The 25,640-nt window shown below is 43.1% G+C and overlaps 1 long non-coding RNA gene across 1 annotated transcript in view; it reads right to left on the bottom strand.

Moving 5' to 3' along the window:
* The window catches only part of LOC147663519 (uncharacterized), a 106,620-nt gene extending 81,197 nt beyond the window's left edge, over positions 1-25,423 (bottom strand). The window contains exon 1 of the long non-coding RNA XR_015305303.1: positions 25,305-25,423. This is a non-coding gene — a long non-coding RNA (uncharacterized LOC147663519). The remainder of the gene's footprint in view (positions 1-25,304) is intronic.
* Between the last annotated feature and the right edge of the window lie 217 nt (positions 25,424-25,640).

Below are 25,640 nucleotides of genomic sequence, written 5' to 3'. Positions count from 1 at the left end.
AGACCAGCAGACACCTTCGAATACCTCCACAACTGACAAAAAGACAGTAACAGTGTGGCTGAAATAGAAAGTGAAAGTGTTCTGTACTCCTATACGCAACAGGAAGCAGATTGACATAACTTCCTGCCAGGTTGAGGCCCATTTTCATGGTTTGCTGCACATTTACACATGCCTAGGCATGAGTGGGAAGACTTCATGTGTATATATGTATTTTGCGAGGATTTTTTGTGCCTAATATGAAAAATATTACAACAAACATGGATTTGAATTGTTTTTTTTTAACGCTTATTGATATTTGGTCAGTATGTGTACCATTTCATAAGATTTGTCTGGACTAACAGCACAATATTTATTTGTGATGTGATCTGCGTGTTGTACTTTTGTATAGTGTATCTGTACTGTATGGGTATTAGTGGTCCTGAGCTATTAGTAGGCACTATTTACTCACATTGATGGCTGTTCATGACTGATCATGTGTGTACGTAGCCACGTGCGACAGTGACACACATTAGGGTTGGCATTGGTGGTATGTGTCACTGCATGTGAACCTCTTACATCACACATTGCAGTGATGTTTGTGCCAGTTCGATGGTCTTGCTACACAAACGTACTTGACCAACAGGCAGTCAGTAGGTGTCTATGATATTTGCAAAGCGCAATGCAATGCCCAGCTATGACTGCACATTAACATTTGAGTATATGAATAGCTAAAGACACAGAGATAGACATTGATGACAGTCTGTGCTACAGCGCTCATGGCTTCATTTTCACAAGATATGTCTATGCATTTCATGCTGTGCTAAGCATGACATGGTCTATGGTCAGTGTGCAATGACCATCGCCATTGTCAACATTACCAAAATGCTATCCAAGGAGTTACAAGGTGTGAGTATGTTCTTGTGCAAGCAATATCACAAGATAATTCCAGCATGTCAGCAATGAGCTAATATTAGCTGGTATGGTAAATTATGTTATGACTGGACAGATACCATTGTAAGTTAGTTTTGGTGTTGTGTCTACACGTATTATTAGTACCCTATGGGCTACAAGATCTTACAGGGACAGCTCAGATAATGCATAGTTAATGTGTGTAACAGATAGCATAATGGAGTAGAAACCTCAAAATAATGCATAGCTTTACATGCCCCACTAAGCCATGTACAAGCATGTTGAAGACCCAGATTCACATGTGGACATGTCATTGTTACTTTGGAATGGCAAGGCAGCACTTTGCATGTCAAAGTCCTTGCAACAGCAAAAGTAACGATGCCTGTAAGCACAAGCAGTCCACATGGCCTGAAGATCATGCTGTGCCTTTGTATGAGACCCTGGTGTCTAGACACAGATACTGCTGAGTTACAGCAGACTAACAGGGATGACAATGCCTGTGTTGTGCGTGATATGGTGGGCCCATTTTCTTGCCATTCTTGCATGAGCAATGAACATTACCTGATGGCAAGGCTTGTCATGTTATTGTTTTAACATCACTGACAAGCGAAGTATGCATGGTGCAACTTGTTGTGTTGATCATTGAAGGTGCTACTGGTAATGTACAAATGTTAGTGTCCATTGCAGGACACACACCATGAGGACACTGATGTAACAGGGTACACACCCTATCTCTTTGAAAGTCCTCTCAACGTCATTAAGCAAGAGTAGGTTGTGCTGTCCGTCACTACTGAGGATGAGGTCCATCTGCTCTACAAGACCTGTGATGCAGGGGACATGTGATTAGGCAAATTCGAGTGTACACTTGCGTCCCCTGTTTCAGTATTTTAAAATGCATAGTTTGCGTACCATGCTGTACCCAGGATTTTATTAATTGTACTCACCAAGGATTATACTGGCTGAGTCAGTGAGTCAGAGAGAGTGTTGTATATTGACGCCTGCTGTAGTATTGAGTTGTTGGAAATGGTTGGGTGTGAAGCAGAGGATGGTCAGGGGTTGTATCTGCACATTATCCAGAAGAAGACTGCTTGTACCTAACAGTTTTCCATGGACGATACGGCACATGTGATCTGCTTGGAATGTTGCCATTCATGAGGCAAACATGTGGTGCAGCTTCTCATCATCACACGTTAGGGAGCACTTTGTTGTATGTTGGATTTCGCTGGATGATATTGAGACAGATGTTTATGTGAGGCATACTCCTGACTGTGGTGGAGTGTCTTGGTGTCCACACTGTACTGTTACATGAATCATACATTAAAGCTGGCCAGCTTGCACAACGCCATTCCATGATTAGGTTTTATACATTGCTTGAGAGATGCAACATTGTGTGACTCTAACATTTCTTCTTAGAAGCATGCTTGTCTTTGTGTTGAACTGTGCCTGCAGATGTGTTGCTATTTAGATTGTTGTAGTTGTGCTGCAGTGCAAACGTACACACATCATACAAATGACATGTGAACGTGAAGCCATTATCCAGATCTAGGTGGTTCACCTTCTGTGGGCTATGATGAATCATTGCATGACCGTATGACCCCAAACAATATCCATTCCTGTTATCATATGTTACATGTTGTTGGGATTTTTTTTCTGTACTGATTGTATTCCCTGTAGCACTTCACAAATGTGTATGTATGTTTTCTGTTTTGGGTTTGTGAGCACACAGCTAGAGTTCTTGGAAGAGGGTGTAGCCCATTATACCCCTTCATTGCCATGAAGCAAGCTTGTTGTGGTGCATGTGACATCGACAATTCATTGACATTGCCTTGGCAGGTGGATGGTCCTACATACACGTTGTTGTGTGATGTTGTCTAGAAATTTGTCCCATGTCTGGCATTTATGTCATTGTTTGTGCTTATGTGACTATAGCATTGACAGATCATTGCTGTTTTGTAGAATGATGCATGCACAGTGAATGATGCATGTCATGTGACTATTGATCATTACAATTGCACGTGTCAGCTTTTGAGGTATTCTCGGTTTCATTTGTGGTTTCACTGTGTGTGCTTGATGTTTGAAGTATTCACAGAACTGTATTGACACACCAGATATTGTATCTGTACTATAATCTGTAACGTCATACTCCACACCCAGAAGTGGATGCAGTACAGATCTGCAATCTATATTTGATACTGTTGTCACTCACATTTATTTGTGTGGTATTGGATTCACAGATATGTTTAATTGAACATATTTTGATGGTTTCTAGCTATGTGGGCACAGCTACAATGATGTATCAGACATACAGTGTTTGTTGTACTACACTCTTGTGTATCATCAGACATGTATGTGCTCCCGGGATGAGACAACACACACATATTGGTTGCCACTGAGGGACCGTACACATTGATTTGCTCATATGCCCATTACGTTGTACCAACCCAATCTAGGTTTACGTTTAATTGATGTTCTGTCCACTGCTATATGTGATAGCTGTGTGGCACATTTGTTTAGGTACCTGTCACTTAACAGATATAGGAACTTCTGAAGGAATAACCCATGCATACAAGACTTTTGTGTAGTAATAGTATACTTTGGTAATTGATATCTGTTAGGGTTTTAATAGTAAAAGCCATGCGATGGGATATTTGTTTATTGTGAATATATAAAAAAAATTCTGATGATTTGATCCCTTCAGCTGTGGTGTGTCTAGCATCTGCCTCTTCGTCCTGGTCATCTGCTGGATTGCCCTGCTCCTCCTGGTCTTCATCCAATGGCGTGTTTGTGTGTACACAAATATTGTGCAGAATGCAACATGCCATTTTGATCTTGCAATCACGTTCAAAACTGTACAGGAGTCGCCCCCCGATATGTCTAGGCACCGGAACCAAATGGCCTTTTTGCATCCCAGTGCAACGTTGTAGTCTCTCTCGTCCTGTGTATGGGTCACTTTAATGGGCTTCATCAGCCATGGTGAGAGTGCATATCCTTGATCACCTGAAACAGATTAAAGAGATATGTGTCCATTGGTAATTGTGCTTGCTGTGTTTGCAGAGTGGCTTTTTAGGTGTTTTTGCATAGTGCAACTTTGTGCTTACTGGTTTGTCATGTGGAGTTTCCGACAATTTACCAGCATCACTGAAAATAACTTGCCTATACTTGACACCCTACACATCACCATGTTGTCATAGTTCAGGTCCTGTGTATTACCTTCATGTTGTGACTGTCAGGATATATGGGTCACTGAAAAAGATAGTTTCTTTACAGGCCCGTTGAACAAACAGAAAGTCTTCTGTGCACATATTGTAGAGGGTGCATCATTGGTACATGCGCCTGATGGGAAACAGTCAGAATATCGAGTTGTTGATGTCGACTTGCACTAATATCGAGTGCAAAATATCATGATACAAAAATATCGACTGTCAGAATATCTTGGTCAAGAATATCGAGTCTAAGGTAAGTAATATCGTTTTGAACAATATGGAAGTCATTAATATCGTTTAAAAAAATATCAAAGTCATTAATATCATTTGCAAAAATGCTGTTGTTGAAAATATTGTTTTTTTAGTTAGTGTAATGTAGTTTAGCATGTATTTTAAATGTACATGTTCTATTGTTTTGTCTAAGTATTGCATTTGTTTTTTAATATATGTGTTAAATTTAGAGAAGTTATTAATTTTATTTTAAGTACATTTTGCTCTTAGTTCCGTAGTGGGTTGTGGGTTTATAGTGGAATAGGGTGGGAAGTAATTTAATTATAATTAAATAATTAATTAATTAATATTTTTGATTAATTAATATTTCTGTATTTAATAATTTATATTGTAAATTGTAGTAATTCATTTTTTTAAAATTATTTATGAATTGGTTGTTAACTATTATTAATTAATTATTAATTATGTTAATTGTGTCCTTTTTTTAGGAGCAGGTTGTGGGTTGATAGGGGAGTATGGTGGGAAGTGATTTAATTATAACTAATAAATACATTTTTTATTAATTAATATTTATGTATTTAATATTTTCTATTGTGGTATTTATTTATTTATTTATGAATTGGTTATTCTTTATGATTTATTAATAATTATGTTAATTGTGCCATTTTTTTAGGAGAGGGTTGTGCATTGATAGTGGAGCAGGGTGGAAAGTAATTTCATTTAAATAAATTAATCATTAGTTGATCATTAATATTCATTTATTAATTGAAAAATATTTTTGGTAATTGTTTTGTTTTTATTTTGTTTGGGGATTTAGGTTCAATAGCTGTAATCTTTGGTTTTATCCACTTTTCTATCAAACACTTTCCCTACTGTTGCACTCATTGGAGTGGAAATAGTAATTTATTCCCCTCCGCAATCCAACACTTTCCCTACTGTTCACTTGCTTGAGTGGGAATAGTAATCTTTACCCGTACTCTATTCAACACTTTCCCTACTGTTGCACTCGCTGGAGTGGGAATAGTAATTGTTATGCCTCTGCTATCCAACACTTTCCCTACTGTTGCACTTGCTGGAGTGGGAATAGTAAATTATTCCCCTCCGCCAGTAGCGGTCGTGGTGGGAGTAGCTGCCGGGCGGTGACGTGGGGAGAGGCAGGGTGGGGGGTAGTGAAGTATTCTCATCAATAAATCCAAGATAGAATAAGGTTCACAAAATGAAGTTTAATCCAGGAATAAAAGATCCCATCCACATACAAAGCCAACAGACATCAACTGACTGAAATTAGAACTTTTCCATGTCAACATAACATGACATAGCTAATGACATCCTTAAAATTCTATTAAAGATGCAGTGTTAATTATTACACATCTCCTTCCCTCCAAAAAAATAAATAAAAAAAAAGCAAAAATAAGTTATGCAAATTACACAATATTGTCAAGATAACAAACTATACAAAATCAGTAAGATAACTAGGCCTTCTGGACACACATGTAGAAGACCTAATATTTCCAGAAACAATTCCTTTACTATTTTCCAATTCCACCTTTAACTTTTCCTTGGAATCAAAATTTTCCCCACCTTGCAATTTCCTTCTAACAATCACAACTCTATTTAAATTCCAAGTGCGATGATCTTGAGTCTGTATTGCATTGTTAAAAATTTTGATCACTTTGATAGGCTTCATGAACTTTGTTTCTGAACAACCCACCATGCCAGGACGTCTGATCATGACCATATCGCCAACACAGACAACAGTTTTTTTGACACTTTTTTAACATCAAAATATGCTTTTCTACTCTCAGCTTTATCCTTCTCATTTTTGACAATTTCATCTTTATTGCACACACATTCTTTACCCTTCAACACTTCATACCTATTAACCCAAAAAGGTTCAACATGTGTGTTGGGAATTCTCCCACGAAACAACAAAAATGGAGTCTTTCCAGTTGTAGTATGGGGAGTATATTGGTATTCTTCTATTTTTGTCAAAACACATTTTTTCCAATCAGATGACAAGTTTTTAGCTAAACTAATAGTGTCCTTGATTACTTTATTAAATCTCTCGACCATACCATTGGCCTCAAGGTGGTAAAGAGAACAAGTCTTATGTGTAATACCCTTAGAGGATAAATAATGTTCCATTTCCTTGGAAACAAATTGAACACCATTATCTGACAAAATGGTTGCAGGAAAACCTTCTTTAGAAAATAACTCACCCAAACATTGAATAATTTTACTCGAATCAATTCCTGACAAAAAAACACCTCTGGCCATCTTGAGTACATATCAATGACCACCAGTATAAAAACCTGAGAATCTCTGTGTTGTATGGGACCCACTAAATCCAGGGCTATGTCCTGCCAGGGACCATTAGGTCTTCTTCTTAAAAACATAGGTTGCGTATGCGTACTATAAGACTTGTCACTAACATTGCAGTGGACACAATCTCTAATTACCCTTTCAACCATTTTATCCATGCCCGGCCACCAATATGACATGCGCAGCCTCTCCTTACTTTTGGATAAACCTGAATGAGCAACATGAACCAAATCTATCAAATCTTTCCTGAGACTTGATGGAGGAATCAACCTTGTCCCACGAAACAACAAATCATTATCAACAGATAATTCACTGCGTACCGTCCAAAAAGGCTCAGTCAAAGCAGAACCATCTTTGCTTTTGATCCAACCATTTTTCATCAAAGACATAACTTCACGTAAAGTATCATCATTTCCCAATTCTTCAGACCATTTCTTTTCAGATAGAAATTCGTAATCCACAGCACAAACCAATTCATCATCTAATTCAAAATGATCATCCTACAAATCTCTATTGGAAACTAAACGTGAGAGAACATCCGCTACACCATTATCAACACCCGGAATGTATTGAACACCAAAGCTATATTCTTGTAGGCCAATAACCCATTTTGATATCCTTCCAGATACAAGATCCAAACCTTTCTTACTAAAAATTTCCACTAAGGGTTTATGATCAGTATGGACATCAAAGACCAGACCCCAAAGAAATGTCTTTAGCTTTCTCACCGCCCAAAACACTGCCAAAGCTTCCCTCTCTACGACGGAATAACGAGTTTCAGCATCTCTCAAACTTCTAGACAGAAACATTATGGTTTGCATGCCTTCTGGACCATTTTGCTTCAATACAGCACCTAACCCTTTCTCACTTGCATCAGTAAGTAGAATGGACTTGATCTTGGGGTTGAAGCTTTTTAACGCAGGAGCACTGTTCAACCTTTGTTTAATTTCATTAAACTCAATCTCACATAGATCAGACCAATGAAATTCCACACCTTTCCTCAACAAACACCTCATGTTTACTGTTAAATTGGCAAAGCCTTTGGCAAATTTTGCATAATATTCTATCATGCCTAAAAGCTTCATAAGTTCAGTTTTATTTTCAGGTTCCACCATCTTGTTTATTGTATCCACCAATTCAGATTTCGGTCTCACTCCATCACCTGAAATGTTATGACCTAAGTAATTTATAGAATCAGATCTGAATCTACGTTTGCTTGCTTTTACGGTGAGATTGTGTTTGCTGAATCTTTCCAAAACCATATTCAATCTCACATCATGATCAGACACATCATTTGCAAATATTAATACATCATCCTGGGAGGAGGAGCTTCGCGGGCAACCAAGATGGCCGCGTGAGCTCGGAGCTCCGAAGACCCTCCGATCCTCCGAATTAATCCTGTCGTCTATCCTGCCCCACGGAAGTGGGAAACTGTTGGTGAACTGCTGCTGACACGGGACCCGTTGTCCGATTGAAAATCCGAGGTCCCTAGGTAGAGACACACCGTGTGAAAGTTTGGGGACGACGACGTCATCAGCGCCTGTGCCTGAGTCGGTACTGCGACACGGCCGTATGGTGGTGGAGTGGCAGGAGAGTGACTGTCCCGTCTCAAAGCGAAGCTTGCGGAGTTCCGGAGTTTGTTGGTGCTGAACAAACGGTGCATACGGCTGCGACTGCTCTTTGTGTTGGTGATCCGGCAAGGGCCGGGGGTTTTCCCGATCGTGGTGGCCTCTCGCCTATCATGGCGGGCAAAGGTGAACCCAACAGAGGGAAGCCTCGGACCAGTAGAAAATCAACCTTTTCTCAATCTACCAACATAGAACGATATGCCCACCCAAAGGGCTCACCCGGTGCTGTTGCGAGGCCTAAGGACATGCATCGGGATGTGTCGCCGGATGACTCGGCCCGACTCTCCAGGACGTCATGGGTGCCATTGCGGGCATAAAAGCCGAGATGCACAAGCAACATGAGGCATTGACGCATAAGGTCGACACGCTGGCCATTGAGGTCAACTTGATCAGGGCTGACTTGGGCAAGACCAACGATCGGGTCAAGTCCCTTGATATAAAAATATCGAGCCTGACCTCAGATGTATCGGAGCTGCAATCAGAGGTCCGGGACCTGAAAGCTGTGAACTCGCTGTTTGCCCGTAGGCTTGATGACTTTGAAGGACGTGCCAGGCTCCAGAACGTCCGAATTGTAGGTGTTCCGGAGGGGGCCGAGGAGGATGCCACCGACCTCTTTGTCGAGAACTTGGTCCAGAACCACCTGGCCCCTGGGGGCCTCAGTAAGTTTTTCTCGGTTGAGCGAGCTCATCGACTGCCCGGAGGCCGTCCGAAGCTGGGGGCCCTTCCGCGTCCCATCATCGCTCGCGTGTTCAACTATAGGGACAGGGACGCTATTCTGCAGGCATCGAGGAGAGGTGGACCGCTGAAATTTCAGAATGCTGATATTAACTTCTTCCCAGACTTCACCCAAGCGGTGCAGAAGCGGAGGCAAAGTTTCACGGGCGTGAAACGTAGACTACGGGAGCTGGGGATGAAGTACTCCATGCTGTTCCCCGCGAAACTACGCATCGAGCATGATGGCCGTGCATTGTTCTTCGACATGCCTGAAGTCGTCGGGGACTGGCTGGATACTTTGCCTCAGCGCCGAGAGGAACCCGAGGAACAGTCGGAGGGGGCAGCTGGTGGCCCTGATCCTCAGGAATAGAATGATCCTTTGGACCTTATTCGGACAATGGGACTGTCCAGGCAGTCGGTTACGCAGTACTGTATTCCTTATTACTGTCCTTGCTTTATGAACGGGGGAAACGGGGGGGATAGGACAGACTCCTTTCTCCTCTAGGGGCTTTTCGTAGAGTAGTTTTCTGGGGGCGACAGGCACACTGCTAGTTGGCGGGGCTCTTTAGTCTAATGCAGGGGTGCAGGGTGGGGGGCGGACGGCTGTTTGTTTGTTACGTGTTTTCTTTTTTCTTTTTTCTATTTCACGTCAAGGTAACTGTTATGCTGCTGATTGTGTTGTAGCGACGCCACCCTGCAGGGCTGGTATGGGACTTTACATTGACGACGGGGGGTAAGAAGTTAAATGTTCTGAGTTGGAATGTTAACGGGCTGGGGGATCGTATTAAGAGAGGTGTGGTGCTACAAATGTTCAAGAGATGCATGCCTGATGTCATTCTGCTGCAAGAAACTCATTTGATAGGGAATACGTGCCACGCGCTTAATAGAAAAGGTTTCAAGATGGTGGCACATTCGGGGTTCTCTTCGGGGTCCCGAGGGGCGGGGATTATGGTACGTATGTCCCTCCCGTTTGAGATAGAATCCAGCGTGATTGATGAGAGGGGACGCTACGTCGCCGTAACGGGTAGATGGGAGGGGCGTACCCTAGTCTTGGTTTCTGTTCACGTCCCCCCTGGTTTGCAAACGACTACGTTTCAGGATCTTGGGGGCGCCATTTTGGCCTGCCCGAAGGTTTGCTTATTGTTGGTGGTGACTTCAACGCGGTTGGCTCTGGGACCTTAGACAGACCTCCATCCAGAGATCTTCAGAGTGCGCAGTCCTGGCTTCCTGACTTCTTAGATACTATGGGGCTTATTGACTGCTGGAGGCTTCTTCATCCCACCCAGCGTCAGTACTCCTTTCACTCCGGAGCGCATGGTAGCCTCTCCAGGATCGATTACGTTCTGGCTTTGGTGGCCCACGCATCGGCTGTCTCTGAGGCCCGTCTGATGGCCAGGGGTATCTCGGACCATTCTCCGGTCTGGGTGTCTTTTGACTTTGACATTGGGGCGGCTAAGAGGTAGCGCCTGTTAATCCGTGGTACTTCCGTAGCCCTAAGACCCGTGGACTCCTGGCTAAAGCCATTGAGCGCTACTTTTCTGAAAATACGGGCTCGGTTACGTCAGCGGTTTCCCTATGGGAGGCCTTCAAGACTGTCTTGAGAGGCGAAGCCTTCTCCTTAATAGCCGAGGCGCGCAGACGTAGAGACGAGGATGTGGTGCGGATAGAAACAGAGATCGAGGAACTTGACTCCCAATTGGAGACTGATCCGACGCCTGCATTGCTCCAGGCTCTCTCACTTAAGCAGTCGGAGTATCGGGTTACTGTTACTGACGCTGCCAAAGCTATAGGCAGAGAACAACAAGGGAGGATCTATGATGTTGGGGACAAGGCTGGCAAGCTTATTGCGTGGCTCGACAAAAAGGAGATGGCCTCCCGGGTGGTTCCCGAGGTGCTGGGGGAGGACGGCTTGGCTGTTACCGATCCCAGCGCTATAGTCACGTTTTTTGCCGATTACTTTGAGTCCGTTTACACCTCGGTTTCTGACATGTCTGAGGCGGACTCTGACGCCCTCCTGAGAGAGGTGGACCTTCCGTGTCTGTCGGATACTGAACGCAACAACATGGATAGAGGTATAACTGCGGACGAAGCCGCGCTGGCGATACGCTCCCTGAGGTCCGGAAAGGCACCCGGCCCTAACGGCCTTCCGGTGGAGCTTTATAAAATAAAAGCTGACACCATCGCCCCGCCCCTACGGGACATGTTCCTGGAGGCGCGAGAGATGGGCGCACCCCCCCGGACCAAAGGTTGGCCACCATTGTGGTCATACATAAGGAAGGAAAGCCCAGAGACCTGTGCCGGTCGTATTGCCCTATTTCTTTGTTGAATGCCAAGCCTAAGATCCTGACTAAATTGCTGGCCAATCGGCTGGTGGGCGCGGTTAGCGAATTGGTTCACCCGGACTAGTCAGGCTTTATTCCTCACCGCAACACCGCCCTTAACCTTAGGAGACTCCACGCGGTCATGGCGAGGATCCGTACGCTCCGGGAGCCGGCCGTTTTGACGTCTTTGGATGCCACGATGGCCTTTGATTCCCTCGACTGGAGCTACCTGTGGGCCGTGTTGACGAAGTTTGGGTTTGGCCCTGACTTTATAGGATGGGTCAAACTTCTGTATGCTAGTCCACTTGCCAATGTTACGGTCAATGGCCGAGTGTCTGCATCCTTTGCTCTTCGCAGGGGCACCAGGCAGGGTTGCCCCTTGTCACCCTTGCTGTTTGCGTTGGCGCTGGAACCCCTGGCTGCCTGGTTACGGGTTCACCCAGATATCAACGGGATACGGTGGTCTTCTGGCTTTGAGGACCGCGTGTCTTTATACGCGGACGACATCTTGCTCTACCTCACCTCTCCCTGTAAGTCCCTTATCGTGGTATGCGATGTGCTGCATACCTTTGGCAGGTATTCGGGCCTGGTCATTAACTGGTCAAAATCACACTTATACGTCTTGAGAGGTGATACTCCGCGGCTCCCTAGGGGCTGCACCATACAGATCGCGAGGCAGGGGTTTAAATACCTGGGCATCTATATTTCAACCGATGCCCGGACACGTTATGCGAACAACTTGCTTCCCCCTCTTGCACGCCTTCGGCGTGACGTAGAGGGGTGGCGGAAGCTACCGCTTTCCCTGCTTGGACGTGCGGCGTTGTTCAAAATGATGTCCCTGCCCAGATTCTTGTATGCGCTCCAGAATACCCAGGACCCAGTCCCCTCCGGGTACTTCAGAGAGGTTGAGGGCTTACAGCGGGCCCTTCTTTGGGACGGTAGACCGCGTATTGCTATAGCCAAACTCACGCTTCCGTGGTATGACGGAGGTATCGCTTTGCCTGATATCCGTAGGTACAATTGGGCCTCCCAACTAGCTGCCCTCAACCAAGGTTTCTACGGTCCAGCCGATAGTCCGGGATACGCCATGGACCGGTGGCTCCTTGACGATGGGAAATACTACAGGGCGTTGCATTCGAGATCTCTGGATGGAGGAATGACGGGCCCGACCAGGACAGCGGTACATATATGGAGGGCTGTCACGAAGGCACAGGGATGGAAGGGGAGGCTCACGTTGGCCACCCCACTTTACGACTCGGACCTACTGGGTAAATTGTGGCACACCAAGGGGTTTGACCGATGGAACCTCATTGGTATCTCCAAGGTCGACGACATGCTGGCCAAGGGTGAGATAAAGTCTTTCGCCGCTCTACAAACAGAGTTTCAACTGGGAGCGAAGGAATTTTTTAGGTACGCCCAATTGCGACACGCCCTTCTGGCAGTGCTGCCGGTGGGAGAGAAGGTCCCTGAGTCGTTCCCGCTGGAAGATAGGGTGCTGGATGGTCATATGCCGGACAGTGCCATCTCGTTGGTTTATAAAAAACTGATTAATGTCCGAACAGACCTCCTTCTGAGTGTGAGAGAACAATGGATGCGTGATGGAGTTGAACTGGATGATGAGGATTGGCACTGTGCGGTGTCATCCCCCAAGGAAGTGGCAATCCCAGCCAGACTACGATTGGTCCAACTAAATATTTTGCATAGAGTGTATGTGACCGGCCCCCGGTTGATCCATATGGGCCATTCGGTGGACGGACTTTGTAGGCGTGGATGTGGTGCACTGGCCACCTTCATGCACATCATCTGGGAGTGCAACGCGGTCGCTTCCTATTGGAGGCGGGTCCACGCGGGGATGTGTGAGGTGACTGGAGTCGACTTGCCGGCTGAGGCCCGGCGCTGCTTATTGAATGTGTGGGGCCCCACGGACTACAATAATGCGCAAACTCAATGGGTCACTTTGGGAAACATGGTGGCAAAGCGAGACATCGCTCAGAAATGGGGCGCCACGTCGCCTCCCTCTGTGGAATTGTGGAAGACCAATATGGATTGGTGCATCGTTCGTGAGAAAACAGTGTACGTGGCCCGGGGCAAACCCAAGAAGTGGCTTCAGATCTGGGGGGCCTGGAACGAATACAGGGGTGATATCTGTCTCCCACCCGACACTGCCCCACTGGAGGTACGACTTTCCCCTTAGCCCTTAATTCCAACCCACATGCCATTACATTGCACATCCTGTACTCCTCCCCTCCCGATATCGTCCATTTTGCACTGTTCATACGTGTACTCTTTGGGTTTAAGGCCCAGCCTTCTCCTACGCTGGGTACTGTCGCATTTAGGTACTTTTGCCTTGCCTTTTTCGCACTGGTTCTGGTGCTCTTTATTGTATTTTAACTTATGTTTTCATCATCTATGACATAAAACTAAACCTTGCACGATTTTACAATATGCACTGTGTGCACTGATCATCCTCTCTTTATAATGCTGCCTAGCCTCCGGGATGTAAGGCTGAATAGCTGTGTACTTTGATTCGTAAATAAAGGTTTTCCAAAAAAAAAAGAAAATACATCATCCTGGTATATACAAACACCAGGAACATCTTTTAAGACTTTTTCCATTACCTGCTGAAACACAGAGGAAGCAGATACTAAACCAAATGGCATCCTCTTGAATCTATACGTGCCAAAAGGTGTAATAAAGGACGTAAAATCTCTGCAATACTCCTCTAATTCAATTTGGTGATACGCAGAGGTAAGATCTATTGTACTAAAAACCTTAGCATCCCCTAGAAATACCAACAACTCTGCAATATTTGGTAGAGGATATCTGTCAACAATTACACATTTATTGAGTTGCCTGAGGTCAATGCATAAGCGCAGATCGTCATTAGGTTTTCGCGCTGCGACGACCGGAGCCATCCATTCACAACCCTCTATTTCTTCAATTATCTCATTTTCAATGAGTTTTTCAATTTCCTTTTTCATATCTTCTTTCACTGCTAAAGGTACACCACGGACTTTACAACTCACAGGAATAGAATCATTCTTTACCCGTATTTTATGTTGGTAACCTTTAAGACAACCTAGAGTTTCCTTAAACACATTAGGAAATTTATTTTTTAATTCACATGCAAATTCGTCTTCTATTGATTTCCCTTCAATTAAATTTCCTTTCTCATTTACAACACTAAGAATTTTATCTCTCAATTGTATGCAAGGATTGGCATTAGGGTCTAAATATACACCCAAATCACCTTGATGTATCCAGCTGATAATGCTGTCTCCCTTCTTTGAAACGTACACTTTACCAGACACAAATCTAGATTTGTACTCTATAAGACCTATGAAATAACCATGTAGTTTTATAGGTTTCTTATCATACCCCAAAGGGATGATGTCAGGTTTTATAAGAGATACTTTACCTTTTAATTTGCTAGTGAAAAACTCATCAGAAATGATTGTGATTCTGGCACCAGAGTCAAATAATACTTTGGTTTTTTCGCCATCAACTAATATCTCATCAATAGGATCAGGTCTTTTACGCGGGTTTTCCCCACCATCCCCAATAGCTTGAACCACCTCAATATCACAATCAGATCCTGACGAAGTTCTCTCAAAAATTTCTACTTCTTTTACCTTAGATCTATTTTTTGTTTTACACAATGCAGTGACATGACCTTTTACCTTACACTTAGAACAGGTTTGTTTGAGAGCAGGACACTTTTTGTCATTAGCAAGATGACCTGGTTTGCCGCATCTGAAACATTTAAGTTCGGATCCAGCCTTTTTATAATCTGGCTTGGTAGAATCCTTAACATATTTATCACTTTTACTCTTTACTATTTGGACCTTGTTCTCCTTTTCAGTACTTTTTTTGATTATAGCCACACATTTAAGAGAATGCTCAATACGCTTAGCAACAGACAGTACCTCATCAAGTGAAGGCTCATCTTTTAACCATAACTCATCTCTAACTTTTTCTATTCCACAACCAAACATAAATTGATCACGAATACGTTCATCAATTAGAGCTCCAAATTTGCATGAAGATGCAAGTTTCCTTAAACGAGTTACATAAGATTCAATGGTCTCTTCATCATTTTGCATACATTTTGTGAACCGGTACCTTTCAAGAATAGTACTAACCTTGGGTAAAAAATGTAAATCTAATTTCCTTATACTAATTTCATATTCATTTAAGCCATTTGCCTCTGAAGAAGGCAAATCAGGTAAATCATCAAAAATATCTTGGCCTTCAGATCCTAAACAATGAAGTAATAAAGAACATTTTCTTTCAGCACTGAGAGAAGGCCCACATACTTTGGCATACCGTTCAAAAACTACTTTCCATTTTTTCCATCTGATTGGAGGTTCACTAGGACTGGATAAAAAAAATGGTGCAGCTGTAACATTTTGCATTTTGTTGAAATCTAAAATGACACTATAGTAAATAAATAAGAGGTTAAAATGATGTTGAATAAGTAGCTAAAATGATGTTGAATACCATAAACTTGTTTTTACGAACAATTGTCCTTGTGTCAGAAAAATATACAGGAAATGCGGCAACCAATCAGAATACACATACAAAAAAAAAACAAGGAAATTGGTAAAGACCAATCAAAATCCTTCTTAAATAACTGCAGTTGAATGAAGACACGAAGGAAGAAGAGGTGAGATTCAAAATCCCTTAAATCCAACTTAAAGTCTGTTTATGTGAAAGTTCCTCGTTTCCGTGTTTAACTGTAGGCACTCGTTTCCGTGTTTAACTGCAGGCACTCGTTTCCATGTTTAACTGCAGACACTCTTTTCCGTGTTTAACTACAGACACTCGTTTCCGTGTTTAACTGTAGGAAATCATTAGTGTTCACGACGATTATCATTTAATTAGGCACACGAGAAGACTGCACGCACCAAGGATTTGTTTATGTTCAAATATGCTCCTCACGAGATTCAAGCTTGACTGCTCGTGCTTACACGTTTCACGTTTATTTGCAATTGAGCTCACGAGCTGCTCGCGCCTACACGTTCCAATAACAAGTTTATTTTTAATTATAGTTAGCTCGATGGCATTCAATTGGGCTCACGAGCTAATGTCTTTAAGCTTGGCTGCTCGCGCTTACACGCTCCAATAACATGTTTATTTTCAATTATATTTAGCGCAATAGCAGCTCCTTCAAGCTTGGCTGCTCGCGTCTGGCTGCTTAAAATAAGTTAGTTTATTTCAATTAGGCTACACGGTGGCAGAGGATAACAGTTCATCTAAATCCAATTAGGTTCAAAGAATGGGAGCTTGTAATAGCTTGTAATAACGTACAATGGATTGAATTAATGACAGATATCCTTGCGCTCCACCTTGTGCACCAGCACACGATGACAGTTCATTAAATATGCAGCTGATAAAACGTGATAAAACGTAATGAGCTTAAAAAAAATGTTTAAACATAAGCGCAGAGCAAAATCAGCTTAAAGAAAACGGTGAAGAGTCAAACAGGAATTACTCACAAATTGATCGATGTCAATAGTAACAGCTCCTAGCCAGTTAAGTGAGGGTTGGCCTTTTTTCTTGCCAAGAAAGAATAAAGTTGATTCTTCTCCCCACAAAGACTTATGTTGGGATCTTCACATGAAAGTTAATTCTCCTGTTAGTTCCAAAGAGTTCCAATGCCGACTACGCCAGTGAAGTATTCTCATCAATAAATCCAAGATAGAATAAGGTTCACAAAATGATCCAGGGATAAAAGATCCCATCCACATACAAAGCCAGCAGACATCAACTGACTGAAATTAGAACTTTCCCATGTTAACATAACATGACATAGCTAATGACATCCTTAAAATTCTATTAAAGATGCAGTGTTAATTATTACAGGTAGTAATCTATGGATTACGGAGGGTTACAGGTAAGTAAACATATACATAAATAAAACAAATTTAGTTGCCTGCACTGCATCGCATTTGGGGATGCAGTGCGCGCAACGAAATTCATTTTATTGATTTATATGTTTATTTGCCTGTAATCCTCCATAATCCATAGATTACTACACCCCACCCTGCCCCTCCCCCTCCCCACGTCACCCCCCGGCAGCTACTCCCACCATCGACCGCTACTGCCCTCCGCTATCCAACACTTTCCCTACTTTTTCACTTGCTGGAGTGGGAATAGCAATTGTTGCCCCTCCACTATCCAACATTTTCCCTACTGTTGCACTCCCAGGAGTGGAAATAGTCATTTTATCCCGTCCGCTATCCAACACTTTCCCTACTGTTGCACTTCCTGGAGTGGGAATAGTAAATGATTTCCCTTCGCTATCCAACACTTTCCCTAACGATGCATTAGTTGGAGTAGGAATAGTTATTTTTGTCCCAGGCTATCCAACACTTTCTCTAACTTTGCAATAGTTAGAGTGGGAATAGTAATTTCTACCCCTCCGCTATCCAACACTTTCCCTACTGTTGCACTCCCTGGAGTGGGAATAGTAATGTTATCCCCTACACTATCCAACACTTTTCCTACTGTTGCACATATTGGAGTGGGAATAGTAAATTATTCCCCTCCACTATCCAACACTTTCCCTAATGTTGCACTTTCTGGAGTGGGAATAGGTATTTTTACGCCTCTGCTGTCCATCACTTTCCCTACTGTTGCACTTGCTGGAGTAGGAATGGTAATTTTTTCCCTTTCGCTATCCAACACTTTCCCTACTGTTGCACTCATTGGAGTGGGAATAGTAAATTATTCCCCTCCGCTATCCAACACTTACCCTACTGTTGGATTAATTGAAATGGGAATAGTAAATTATTCCCCTCCACTATCCAACACTTTCCCTACTGTTGCACTCGCTGGAGTTGGAATAATAATTTTATCCCCTACGCTATCCAACACTTTCCCTACTGTTGCACTCGCTGGAGTGAGAATAGTCATTTTCATGCCTCCGCTATCCAACACTTTCCCTATTGATGCATTAGCTGGAGTGTGACTGGTAATGTTTATCTTTATGCTATCCAACACTTTCCCTACTGTTGCACTAGACGGAGTGGGAATATTGATTTCTATGTCTCAGCTATCCAAGCCTTTTCCTACTGTTTCACTTGCTGGAGTAGGAATGGTAAGTTTTTTCCCTCGCTATCCAACACTTTCCCTACTGTTGCACTTATTGGAGTGGGAACAGTAAATTATTCCCCTCCTCTATCCAACACTTTCCCTACAGTTGCATTAATTGGAGTGGGAATATGTAAATGTAAATGTATGTAAATGTATAGGCATTTATATAGCGCACTACTTACCCGGAGGGTCCCAAGGCGCTTCGACCGCTGCGAAACCCTTCCTGGCTTCCCTGAGAGATGGTCCCTTAATGGGTATCTCCAGGGTGAGACCAGGCATCCCCGGCGGTCGGTGGGGCCGTTAGTGAAGATGAGGCAAGCTAATGCCCAGAGTTGCCAAGTGTGATCGCTGATCAGAGTGGGCACCGAGGCGAGAGAATTATCGAGTCCGCTGACCTGGTCCTGAAACCTGCCGCGCCGGGAATCGAACCCTGGTCCCGGGCCGTCCTCTGCTCTCGGGTCTGCCGCCTCTAACCAGTGAGCCACACTACCTCACAATAGTAAATTATTCCCCTCTCTATCCAACACTTTCCCTACTGTTGCACTTGCTGGAGTGGGAATAGTAATGTTTACCCCTCTGTTATCCGACACTTTTCCTACTGTTGCCCTCGTTGGAGTGGGAATAGTGAATTATTACCCTCCGCTATGTAACACTATCCCTACTGTTGCACTCGCTAGAGTGGGAATAGTAAACTAATCCCCTCCACTATCCAACACTTTGCACACTGTTGCACTTGCTGGAGTGGGAATAGTAATGTATTCACCTCCGCTATCCAACACTTTCCCTACTGTTGCACTTAATGTAGTGTAAAATGTAGTTTTAAAAACTAATAAATATATATATTTTTTTAATTTTGTATGTTACATTTGTATGTATATATATGTATTTATAATTTTTTATATATTTCTAACATTTTATAATTTATTAAAATAAGTATGTATTAATTATTATTAAGTAAATATATATATTACATTTCATATATGTATGTTTAATTTATTTTTACATTACATTTATTATTCATAATTGTTAACAATTTCTAATAATTCTAAATATGTTTTTAAGTTATATGTGTTATTCAATTTATATGACATTATTTTGTATACATTTAAAAAAACGATATTTTGTACTTCGATATATTTAACAACAATATTTATTTCGATATTTTAGTACTTATAATTATGAAAATAGGATGTCGATATTTTTGACATCGATATTTATGTCCCGATATTTTGGGAACACAATATTTTGTCACTTAATAATATGACAGTGATCCGGGTCTGATTAAGCATCCACCTTGACTTTTTGATGATTACTATGTTGGAACATCATATAGGTACCTCATTGGGAGTGATTGTGCTGAGGGTAGCTGAGAGTGAAAATCCTGGTCTAGTAAACTTTGAACTTTGGGCTCTTTACATCCACCTTCCCCCCAAGGTGGGTCAGGGTCTAAGTGACAGCGGCACTGCTACCTGGTGCACTTGACTTACTGGGACATGTGAAGACAACATACATATGCATTGATGTACTTGTGCATAAGTTGACTTTGACTCTGCATATATGCATGTTGGGGTAATGGACATCAGTGTTGCCATGTGTGTCTGTTCCCAATCGATATACATTTTGGTTTCTGATTCTGTGCATCAGATTTGTACACCTCACCAGGGGAGTCATGTGGATGCACGTCATGTGGTGAGAATGTGACGTGGATGGTTTGTTTGCTCTTCCTATGCATGTTCCTTTCTGCGACAACCCAGACTGATGTTTAAATACACTTGGTGATTCTTTTTGAGCAGTTGGTTCTCCCTTCATGCAGCACTACTTGCAGACCCATGATGAAGGTACACCTGCTGCATGGTGCATGACTGACTGTGTTTTTGTATGTCAGCTAATTGTGCACTGTCACAAGTGAGAGCAGGGTGATCTGTCATCTTGTTGTACATATGGTACGTGTTGATTTCAAGATGTATGTAGCACAGCATAAGCATATGTTTTGTGTCATGTACTGCATTGATTATTTTCATATTTGTCTAGGGAGTTCTGCAAAATCTATATTCCAAGATTGCCACAGTGGCTTGTGTGAGATTTTCTTGGCTACTCCCTTGTTGGGCTGTCTTACATATGTCTTGATTATTTTGCATTGTGTTCTTGTGTATATTATTTGGACCTGTATCAAGGTATGTCGTATTACATGCCTACATGTGAATTCTCACATATTTAAGCTACATGATGGTGTACTTTAGGTGTGTGGTGTGTTCAGTTTGTACTTAACAACAAGCAGTCCATTTCCATATGTGTCATTGTCAAACCACTGGTGGATGATCGATTGACGAAAGATGTAGGAGTCATGCACACTCCCAGGGAACTTAGCAACAACGTTGATGAACAGGCCTGGGTGGTCCACAATTGCCTGAACATTTATTGAGTGTGTATGTTTCCTGTTCCTGTATATATGTGCATTGTCCCCAGGAGGCACAAGTAGAACATGGGTGCAGTCAATTGCCCCCAACACATGCAGAAACCCAGCAATGTCATAGAAGCCTTGCTTGTTGTCAAGTTGTTCCTGTGCAGTGTTGGGGAAGTGTAGGTGCTGTGGCGTCAGGCTGATAATGGCATCCAAGACCTTTGGGAGGAACCTGGAGAAGGCTGACTGTGAGACTTCAACCACTCTGGCAGTGGTTGGTTGGAAGGTACCAGAGACCAACATGAGCAGAACTGCAAGTAGTTTTGTCTGCAGAGGGATTTTTTGCAACACTCTGATGGTGCCTGCAGCCTTGGTGCTATCTGTGTAAGTATGCGTAAGATAGAGCTCCTTTTCGGCCTGCAGTGGGCTATCACATTCTCTGGCCGGAGGTCTATCAGGGTGAAGTGTTGGCGGTAGACCCGCTCTCTTCTTTGGCACTGCCTCTGTGGTGGTACTGGTGGTGGAGGTTGTGGTCTTCTTGGGGCTCCAAGCTGCAAGAGTAGTACCTCCATGGCATCATTAGTTAAGCAAATGAGGGTACGGGTTAATCTTCCGTAGGTACAGTTGTGTTTGCTCTATTTTTTAGACCAGCTTTTTTCTGGGCTTAAAAACCAGCCGCTAACTGGCCTTTGCAGCTGTTTTTTGGAAGTATGGCCAGACAGATAAATAATTGTAAATATTGCGAAGTGGGGTTAGCTGCAATTTTTACATGGAATGCCCACCTTGCATCTCATTTACGTTACGTCCCGTTGACAGAAGTGGCAACGCTAAAAATGCACGTTTACACCGGAAATCTGCCCTAACTGTGGTTAGCAGCAGCTTGTTAATACGAAGAAAAAAAAGCTGCAGTAGCATCGAAAAATTGCTGCTACGGAGGCGTTAACTCCAAGTACATATGCCCTTTAGTGAGACATTAGAGCTTTGTATGGTAAAGTTGCATAGGTATATGTATAGAATGTAATCTGCATCTGCTTTATTTAAGCAGCCTTTTTCACACTATACTGGTTGACAGTGGTATGTGTTCTCTCGCCCAAAAGAGGCTTGTGAGGTAGAAGATTTTGTGAGGTGTGCCCTCTGTGCAGGTTGGCCAGCAGGCACAGGCAGGGGGCTGAGAAGCAGGGATTGTACAAGGGCAAGCAGGGTTTGTGGTAAGGGGACCCTTTGGTAGCCAGTGTGGAGTCCCCAGTCACCATTTTGTTGGAGACGACACAATGGCTGGGTGTATAGGCAGGGCAAAATAGAAGACCCTGTATCCTTCTCTCCCCTATAATAAGGAGTGGGGTGTTGATGTGAGGTAGCTATATGGGACACGTGCACATGATGACAATATGTTTGTAATGTTGTCACTAATGTGGCAGGTGCCAGGCGAGGCAGAGATCCAGGAAGTGTTCATTGTTAAATATGGTTGATCAAAAGTTGAGGTAGCCAAAGCTGGAAGGCGGGGATCGGGGGACAAGCTGGCATTTGTGCAAGACAGGAAGTTGTGGGTAGAAGGTTATGAAATACTTGAAGTTATTAATGAAAGGGTACAGTGATGGGCACCTGAGTTAGAGAGTTATTGGTGGCACTTTAGGGGTGGAGATATAGGGGGAAGTGGAGGAATAAAGACATTTAGTGAGGGATTATAGTTTTGCACGGCAAAGTTGCCTAGGGATATGTATATAATATAGTGTGCTCCTGCTTTATTAAAGCTGCCTTTTTCATACTATACTGGTTGTCAGTGGTTTGTGTTGTGACCTATTGTTCAATAGGGGCTTGTGAGGCAGATGACCTTAGGAGGTGTGCCCCAAAGGCATGTTGGCCGGGTGGCACAGCCCAGGGTGCTGAGAGCAGGGACTGAACAGGGACTAGCAGGAGTAGTGCTAAGGGGACCTTTTGGTAGCCTGTGTGTGGTCCCCAGCGACCATTTTGTTGGGGACAACACAGTGGCTGGGTGTAATGTTTATCTTTATGCTATCCAACACTTTCCCTACTGTTGCACTAGCTGGAGTGGGAATAGTAATTTTTATGTCTCAGCTATCCAGGACTTTCCCTACTGTTTTACTTGCTGGAGTAGGAATGGTAATTTTTTTCCTTCGCTATCCAACACTTTCCCTACTGCTGCACTCATTGGAGTGGGAACAGTAAATTATTCCCCTCCACTATACAAAACTTTCCCTACAGTTGCATTCATTGGAGTGGGAATAGTAAATTATCCCCCTCCGCTATCCAACACTTTCCCTACTGTTGTACTTGCTGGAGTGGGAATAGTGAATTATTGCCCTCCGCTATCTAACACTGTCCCTACTGTTGCACTCGCTGGAGTGGGCAAAAAAGAAGACTCTATAGCTCTCACTCCCCTAAAGTAAGGAGTGGTGGGGTCTTGGTTTGAGGTTGCTACATGGCACAGGTGCACAAGGGGACAATATGTTTGTGAGGTTGTCGCAGATTGGGCAGGTGCAGGGCCCAGGGTGGCAGGGACCCACAATGTTTTCATGGTTAAATACGGTTTGATCAAAAGTTGAGGTATGCGAAGCAGTTGGAAGATGGGGATGGGGATAAGCTGACATTTGTGGAAGTCAGGAGTCTTTGGGTAGAAAGCGATGAAATACTTGAAGTTTTGAGTTGAATGAATGAGTACAGTGACAGCTACCTGAATTGGGGAGTTTTGGTGAACATAGAGGTGAAGGGAGGGGGTAAGTAGAGGAATAAAGATATTTAGTGAGGCATTATAGTTTTGTATGGCAAGGTTGCCTAGAGGTATTTATCTAATGCAATTTACACTTACGTTATCAAAGCAGCCTTTTTCACAGTATACAGTTGTCAGTGGTCTGTGATGTGCCCTTTCACCCAACTGGGTCCGTTGCAGAGGTCAAAGTGGGCTGGGGAATGCTGGATGATGTTCCTAAGCTTTATTGATTTGATCAAAACAGTTCCTTTTTATTAAAAACACAAAGGCTGAGTTCCATTGGGTCCTAAGGTGTGAAGAGGCGTCTACTCTACTGTAAAGAAGGTAAAGGGACAGGCAGGTTAAATAGGATTTAGCCCTCCCTAGAGGATGCTTGCTCCCTGAAATTAATAGGATCTGGAATGCGTCCTTTAAAGCGAAATTGATAAAAAAGGTTACAATAGGTACATTTATCATGTTACTACAACATAACTTTTGAAAGCACTGTAAATATTTAAAAAATCTTATTTTTTTTAAATTTGTTAACTTTTATTTATGGCCGCCATTATCTAGGTCCGGGCTTCGGCGGGTCCGACGGGGCCGCGCGCTGCTCCTTTGATGCAGGCAGAGTTGCGATTGGCGCTCTGGGTCCACGGGAGGGGGCAGGGGGGGCCCCCACTGCAGAATCCCGCTCGGCGACACCACTACGCCAGGATTACAGCAGGATTAATTCAACATTAGGGCTGGTGCTTAGTGATAGCAGGTCTTGTCGGCCATCTTGTTAGTTGGCAATCATATTTAAACAATCTTTTTGCGCCTTTTTGTAACAATGAATGAATGAATGAATGAATAAAACTTGAAACGCGCAACTTAACCCAAGGGCATCAAGGCGCCTACAGATGGTACAGCATATACTATGAACCGATGCAAAATTACAGATAGGCATCTGCGAAGAGCCACGTTTTTAGTGCTTTACGAAAAGACATGGCAGATGGTTGCCCTTTTAATTCAGGGGGAAGCATATTCCACATCTTGGGGGCAAAAAGAAAAAAGCCATCCCTCCCCAATCTATTTATACTGTGTGCAATATATTCTTTAAACTAATGAAAAATTTTCACAGTGCTTTATGCCATTGGCTTAGACCTCTTAGCACTATAAATACATCTCACTATTTCCCCACTGCACCGACCAGGATTCAAATCAGTGACCGTCCTGAGAGATCTTAAGTAATCGCTTTAACCATCCAAGCTTTCCTACCCGAGAAATAAAATCCCCTCCCCCAGGTAAATTGAAGTTGCGTTTATTTTTACTATACGGCGTGTGAATTGTATGTTATGTGCAGTCACCTTTGGTGAAAGGCCAACAAAAAAAGTTAATATTGGTTTATTTTTTAGCCTCGTATCTGCTTCCGCCCCCACACTCACTGACCCCGCCCTCACTGCACTCAGGCTCACAGTTCCTATACTTCTCTTTCTTATGCACTTCAATGCTATGCTATTTGCATGTACAGGCTTGAGTCCAAGGTTTTCCTAACATTTCCGAGGATCTGATCCAAAGATATGGATAGTTACCACACACAGGTATAGAATAGGAACTGGCAGTCCAGCTGTCGGCAGCTAAACAAAAAACACAGGCTAAAGCTCTTCGGTGTACTTCTGTGAACCTTCCACCCATTAACTCATTATTTACACCTGCCCCCAAGAACATATTATTTAATACAAAAAATCAAACACAGGTAGTTTAAAATCTACGTTTCCCGTAACGTCACTGCAAGTGAAAACTGTTACATACCTATATTTTTCGCTGCTGCTTCCTTCTCTATTTTGTTAGCCACCAGCCCTTTGAATTTTGAGATGGTTGTTGTATTGAAATTTTCCCGACTGGTGTCCACATCAATGGCATACGTTTGGCCAGCCAGCCAGTAAGGGTTGGAGCCCAAGTCTGGCATGTGACACGTGTCACTCTGTCATGTGGCATATGCCACATCTGATGTGACATATGCCATAGATTTTCTACTTGGTCTTTCATTATTATCAGTTGAGCATTTCCAAAGGACCATGTTTCACTCTGATAAAATAAATAAATTGTTTAAAAAAATAAAAATAATATTAAAAAATAATTTTCCGA

The sequence above is a fragment of the Lissotriton vulgaris genome, unplaced genomic scaffold, assembly GCF_964263255.1.
Source record: "Lissotriton vulgaris unplaced genomic scaffold, aLisVul1.2 SCAFFOLD_3846, whole genome shotgun sequence".
Classification (NCBI taxonomy): domain Eukaryota; kingdom Metazoa; phylum Chordata; class Amphibia; order Caudata; family Salamandridae; genus Lissotriton; species Lissotriton vulgaris.
Note: the sequence above shows the minus strand (reverse complement) of the source record. Positions and strands in the feature narration are given on the sequence as shown.